The sequence below is a fragment of the Sinocyclocheilus grahami genome, unplaced genomic scaffold (genome assembly GCF_001515645.1).
Source record: "Sinocyclocheilus grahami isolate Dianchi unplaced genomic scaffold, SAMN03320097.WGS_v1.1 scaffold130.1, whole genome shotgun sequence".
NCBI classification, from domain to species: Eukaryota; Metazoa; Chordata; class Actinopteri; order Cypriniformes; family Cyprinidae; genus Sinocyclocheilus; species Sinocyclocheilus grahami.
The window spans coordinates 755446-763147 of NW_015505309.1; positions in this window are offsets into that span (position 1 = coordinate 755446).

Below are 7702 nucleotides of genomic sequence, written 5' to 3' on the forward strand. Positions count from 1 at the left end.
GGAATATATTTGGCCAATATCTCGCCTTAGATGATACTTCCAGTATCTCCCTTACTGTCCGTACAGGACACAAATATTTTGATGAAAAAATGACTGCAATTCACCAAAAAGTTTTTTTTTACATGTTCCAAAGGTTGTAGTACATTACAAGATACAAGACTGACACACTACAGGTGAGAGTTTGCCCAAAACTGCCTTCATACAGTATTGTCTAAAGTGAGATATTGGCGAAATATATTCAGTTTGCCAACTAGGCATTTACTGTAGCCCTGAAAACATTAATCTGAATGAATTATTCGTTTTGTACTGTAAAGGTTCCTAAAGCAGCCTAAGCGAATATCAAACTTACGTTACTGTGCTGGAGAAGCGGCTCTTAAGCGCTAAGATCAATTGTTATCGAGAAACGCAGCCCAGACTATGTCAAAGTTGCTATGGAGTCCGTTTGATCCCAGACGTTACAGGAAAGGTTATATAGGCTACTACATGATCCAACTTCAACTTTTATGATTTTTTCCTCATGTATTTAATGTACTGTGTCACCTATTCCTCAAACAACTTATTTTCTGAGAAACAGGAAAGTGTCTAACTGTCTATGTTTGGTCTTTTGCTCACAGCAAAAAAACACAACCTCTGATTGAGATAACCTTAAATATTAAATATGCATGAACATTTAGCTGTTCTTAAAAATATCTCATATTCTTCAAAATAATTAAAGACTGACATATTGTGAAGAGAGGCTGATGAGATTTAGATTTAGTTTCCTTTCCACTTAATACTTTTCTTATCTTAAACAAACAGTACTAAATATTTCAATAAATAAATACTAAGTAAAAACTTTTTTATTTCTTTTAGTATTATGATTTAATTCTTTTACCTTGATCTCCTGGCTCTATTTCTTCTGTCCCATTTTGATGGGATCCCCATCCCACACCTTCTTCTGCGGCCAGATGTACTCTTTCTCTTAGGTCTTTGCATTTTTTCGTCCAGATCTGCCATAACCAGTGGCGTTTTTTTGGTGTGTCATCATTAAATAAATCTATGGCAAGCTGGGACCATACCTCTGAGGAATATTCAGTGTTTCTATTCAAAACATCAGCTTTCTGCAGCTTGTTTATTAGAGAATTGATCCCTCCTTCCTTTTTCCATTGATCTGATCTTACAAGTTTTTTGCCTTTTTTATATCTCCCCATTATACAGTGTGAGAGATCCAAGTCTGACTATGCCGATCTGGTCTTACTAGATTGTCCATCAGAGAAATGAAATCTTGGATTGTCTGTGGTCATTATTTCATCTGACCAGCACCTTACTGTTTCACAACATTGTCCTGTGAAAATTCGCCCGACTGTGAGAAAGTATGTGTTATCACTATGTTTTGAAAATGTTCTCTGAGTTGACGTAGACGCTTCAACCTTGTGTGTGTGTGTGTGTGTGTGTGAGAGAGAGGCTTTGGGGGAGGAGAGGATGGCTCCTGTTAGGTTAACACCTGGCACCTCTGAAAGGTGTACTCATGGCTGTAGCAGGGTTTGGGGTGAGGTTAAGAATTATTCTATTATAACAGATCTCTCACAGATGAAGGCTGCGCGTCCACGCCTTCACTCACAGCTCTCTCAAGCCTCGTTCACTCCCCAGCGTTTCGAAGCGATTGTTTTAATTCCACGGACTCTAAACATACTTGCAAACTGTATAAACTGAATTACACCTGCAGAATTGACCTAGGTCCGGTGACCTAGCTGGTTATACGGGCATGGTTGTACTGACCATATTAAGAAGACAAGTCACGTAGAGATGTTGACCTGTGAAATGTTTGGGCCATTTTGTGCTCAAAGTGGAATTGCTACTTTCACATTGATAATCTGTTGAGATATGTTGTGAACTGTAGACCTATGTCCTTGTGTGGATATTTTAAAAGTCTATCTTCACCTTAAAGGGATAGTTCACCCAAAAATGAAAATTACCCCATGATTTACTCACCTTCAAGCCATCTTAGGTGTATATGACATTCTTCTTCGTACGACAGCGGAAGTTAGAGATTAAGGTTTATAAAGTTGTAAATATGGATATTTTTCTTACATAAACGCATTGCGTCACTTCAGAAGGCCTTTATTAACCCCCCGGAGCCGTGTGGACTTCTTTTATAATGGATTGGTTCCATTTTTTGGACTTCAAATTTTGGGCTACCATCCACTCCCATTATAAAGCTTGGAAGAGCCAGGAGGTTTTTTAAAATATAACTCCGATTGTATTCGTCTGAAAGAAGAAAGTCATATACATCTAGGTTGGCTTGAGGGTAAGTAAATCATGGGGTAATTTAGATTTTTGGGTGAACTAACCCTTTAACCAATCTGAAGCACATAACTGCTTAGAAAATATGTAATTTAGTTTTATCTGTTAGCATTAATACTGGTGTATTGCATATGTAAAACAGGATGGCCTACAAACTCCTCGAGAGCTTTTGCTACAGTGCAAGTTGTAAAATCTTTATTTGACCCTACAGAACATACTACAACTATGTAATCTATAACCTTAAATATAAAAAATGTATGAACATTAAGCTGTTTTTAAAAATAGTCCATGTACTGGTAAAACATTTATGTGTTTTAACTGCCCAATAACAAATTGTGATATTCTGTACTTTTGCCTCTTATTAATTTTTTTTAATCCTAAAAATTTAACTCCACAGCAAGCAGAGCAAATTTTCTAACTCATAGGTTTCTTTTAAGAAATTAAGATCCTTGGATCCTTCAATCCTCCTGTTTTCAATGTGAATATCAAGGTTCACATGGCTCTTATCTGAGGCCTGTGGTAACTTTCCATTGTTATGCATACTTTGTTTGACGAGAGGGGGGACGTATAAATTTCTTCTGGGAAAGACGGGCACAGTCAGTGTATAGGAGCTGAATGCGCAGCGACATGGGCTGGACGATTTGAATGACCAGATCAGTTAATGCCAAAGAGAGCAAGATGGAGCAACAGAGACGATCATGCACTGTAAAAAATGGTAAGAGCTATCTACTGTAAAAAAAAATTATGGTAACAATATTACACATAATATTTTTGAGTAGGTTTTAAGACTTGATTTTTTTATGGAATCTACCTGAATAAATAATGTAAAATCTCCTAAATTATTTAATCTATGACACAATTAATGCATTATTAGTGGAATGTGCTCATTTATTTTAAGTTGATTCTCAAAAGTCTGTGATGAGTAAGGTCTGTTTGTATTTGACTTCGAGTTATTTTGTACAATTAAAAGACTACAGCAAGACTAGCATTGACAAAGCATTTACTGCACTAGCATTAGCAAAGCTACTGCTGATTGAACAAAGCATCATGCCTCATAGTGGTAGTATGCAGTTATCCATAAACATGAGCTGTACTCTTCTGCATAATGGTAACGATAGAAACGTCAACATTACAGAAAATATAACAAACATAACTGAACATTAAACAATAATAGATGTTTCCCTTTACTCGAAAATGCAAAAAGTAGCACTTAATTTCAATATTTACTGTCCATATCCAACCATATAAGCATGTTGCGAACTAACAATCACCGCTAAAATAAAACTACAAAATTGAGCCAATTCTCTTAAAATAAATAGCCTTCTTTCCTTAATTGATTTTTTCAGTTTAATCAGTTCCTCAATTCAAGCCTCAAAACTTAAGACAATTAGGTAAACATATCTCTTGGTTTTATTTGTGAAAAGTTCTCAATATTTCAGTACAACACTGAACCACTATTTCTTAATAAAATATGCACATTTTTTAATTATCACCTGAAATGAAAATTACAAGACCCATGATTCATTTTTTTTTACAGTGTGGCATCCTATGCGGCATCCTGTTATCAGTGGACTGAGAGCTACGTCATGTGTACTGATTGTTCTGTCATTATGGATTGTTTTACCACTGATTCCAAGAAAAGGCAGTGATCCTGAGCCTGTGATGAATGGTACTGCGTCAACATTAAACAATAATAGATGTTTCCCTTTACTCGAAAATGCAAAAAGTAGCACTTAATTTCAATATTTACTGTCCATATCCAACCATATAAGCATGTTGCGAACTAACAATCACCGCTAAAATAAAACTACAAAATTGAGCCAATTCTCTTAAAATAAATAGCCTTCTTTCCTTAATTGATTTTTTCAGTTTAATCAGTTCCTCGATTCAAGCCTCAAAACTTAAGACAATTAGGTAAACATATCTCTTGGTTTTATTTGTGAAAAGTTCTCAATATTTCAGTACAACACTGAACCACTATTTCTTAATAAAATATGCACATTTTTTAATTAGAAATTAAATATAAAAAACTTTTATTTCAGCATTTATATATATATATATATATATATATATATATATATATATATAAGAGAGGTAAGACTAAATAAAACAGAGGGAGAGCACAAAAGGGAGGAGGGAAAAAGACAAGGAGCCGTGAAGGGAGGGGAGAGCGCAAACACATACTCATAAGTATTTTGGCAGAGAGTGACAGTGTGTTATAATCTAATGGGTGTTTGCACTTTAGTATGGTCGTGCTACAACAGTTACAAGTCTGACAAAGCAAATGAATAAATATGTCATTGTAACATACAAGATCAAGATGATAAACACTCCTGACACACCACTACAGTTAGAATTGATAATTGAAAAATGTTCTTTAGAAAATTACAAAATACATTGACATTTATTATTGTTTAAAATGTTTTTAAAGTATTTGTTTGAACAAATAAACCTCCTCTATGATGGCATGTTCTCTGATGACTTCAGTCCCATGGACAGTGAATCGTAATCGTAATGGTTCCTCAGATAATGATGTCACAACATCCCATAGAGGTAAGGGTGTTTCTCACATAGACCAGGGGAGAATTGATAATTGAAAAATGTTCTTTAGAAAATTACAAAATACATTGACATTTATTATTGTTTAAAATGTTTTTAAAGTATTTGTTTGAACAAATAAACCTCCTCTATGATGGCATGTTCTCTGATGACTTCAGTCCCACGGACAGTGAATCGTAATCGTAATGGTTCCTCAGATAATGATGTCACAACATCCCATAGAGGTAAGGGTGTTTCTCACATAGACCAGGGGTCCTCAAATCTTGCCCCGGAGGGCCAATGCGCTGCAACCCTGACCAAATCACCTACCTGCGATTTTCTAATGATCCTGAAGGCATTGATTAACATGCTCAGGTGTGTTTGATTAGGGTTAGAGCTAAACTCTGCAGGAAAGTGGACCTCGTGGGCCAGACTGTATAAAAACATGGACGCAGTGTCCGTGACGTCACACGTAGGTTTCCTAAGCGTTTTTGAAGCCTAAAGTGGGCGGAGCCGGCCGTCGCCATCTTGGCTGCGCGTCACTCCCGGATAATCGAAAATGGGCAAAGAGGCGGGAGCTGGTTGATGAAACCACGCCCACCTAGCTCGACGGTGGTGACAGCAGCGGCAATCCACCTGTCACTCAAGTGGCCACGCCCTTAATTATGCAGAAGTTTAAGGCTTAATATCATTTAAACAGATGAGTTATAAAAAAATTCACCCCCTCACAGTTGTCATGAAGGACAAAATTAGCCATATAGGCCAAAATCATTTTTTGAACCAGACTGTAAAAATGTTTTTTTCTGCTGTAAAGTTGGTCATTTTAACATGGGGAGTCTATGGGATTGATTCCTTTTTGCAGCCAGCCTCTAGCGGCCAGTTGACGAATCACAGTTTAAGTCACTTCCGTGTTGGCTTCACGAGAGAGAGCGGGAGGTTGCCGCTTGGTTTATCACATAGTTTATCAGCGTCGAGTTTAACTCACGTCGAGTTATACAGAAAATTATGTTGGAGTTTGTGCTCATAATAGCCGGTAATGATAATTCACCGAAATTAGCCTTTTTAAATGCAGATTAACAAAGTTATTGAATGCGGAAGTCCGAATGTGCGAATATAAAACCAACTTTACCCAAGTGCTAATAAGGTTGGATGAGGATGCATGACTTTTGCGCCGATTTGATCAGCACTTAAATAGAGTTTTGTTTGCATCGGTCATGTGGCTCTGAAAAGTGTTTGCTGTGATAGGAGCGTCTTCACATGACAGAAAGTATTTTTAAATAGCCTACTGTTCCCATTTTTAGATTGCCATGTATTGTAATACACCTTAATTCTGACAGTTCATTCTTATATTTTCAGTTATTTTATTATCTGTTTCCTGAAGCTTGAATTGATTGTTTATGGCAGTTTTCCAGGGATCCCAAACACAAACATGGTGAGCGCTGTCCAGTAAAAAAGTAAACAAGATCAGAAATGGTTAAGAAGGATAGGGACATCCTTTGAAATATTACTGAAATTATTAAAATATAACACTTTTTACAGTGTATTGCATGTTTGTAATATCATATAGACTATTCTTCACAATTTAATTTAAACAATAATTTAATTTACAATTTAATATTGCAACAAAGTGATATATGTATCTGTATTATGTATTATGTATCTGAATTCAATTAAATATGTAACCCAATTTAATTATCTTCACTGGTTGTTTTAAAGGATTCCCACCCTGTTGTTCTTGTGTTGCTGGGACAGCAGTGTGCATCCATATTGTTGCAGCACTGAACCAGACAGCACACTATTCAAAACTGAGAATCAGTGCAGTTCCTCCTGTACATAACTGCACTGAAATGGAGCAGAGCTGGCACAAGCCTAAGACAATGGTGAATTTAAGAGAAGTATCGAATACTTTAATGAGTGGCATATATAATTAATAAACTTTGATAAAAAATATTAAAATGCCCCATTGGTATGCCTCAAGCCAGGGCCTGTCAGTGGGATGGTGGTCCTGTTTGCAAGACTGAAAGAAAAACTCACTGAGACTAAATAAGTTAGGAGTAGACTGTAAATGTATCACAGTCTAATATAGTTACATTCAGGGCCGTCCTTAGGGGGGTGCAACTATTGTGGTCGCACCGGGCCCCACGCTTGAGGGTTTAATGCTTTAATGTGTTATATTCAAACAATAAAATGTATAAATATTATTTTATATTAATCGTTCACTGACAAAAGATTGCGGTTGGTAATGCACTCATGCTATGACTGAATACAGACTGGAAGCTTTTAAGCGGCCTGAGATTTCACTGTAAATACGTAGTCTAGGTCCCGTGCATAGAGCCCATTCATATTGGCACCCTTAAAGGGGTGGTTCACTGGGTTTTTTCTAGGCTTGATTGTGCTTATGGGGTGCAGTCTAACGTGTTAATGCTTCGTTTAAATTTTTATTTTTTATAATTATTATAAGCATTATTTTTCACATAATTTACCTTTATTCCACACAGCTCTGTCCCTTCTCTTAGAAACAGGCTGATCTTTTCCTGTTTTTATGAAGCCCTGCCCTCAGAAATAGGCGATGGGCTCTGATTGGTTAGCTAGCCCAGTGTGTTGTGATTGGCTAAACTGCCTAGTGCGCGTCTAATCGTCCCGCCCCTCACCTCAGCGGCATGTGCTCCGGTTGTATTGTAAACTATGGCATGGTTAATATTGCTTATCAGTTTGAGCCCGATTGAGAAGCAGAGGATATTATTGAAGAGGATCGTGCAGAACCTGTGCAAGCACGGCTTTTAATGATAGGCCTATGTTTTTTTGTTTTTGTCATACTTTTAGATACGCTGTTATTTGTAAATGCTACTGCTTATGTTAGCTTTTAATATACGGTTTTATC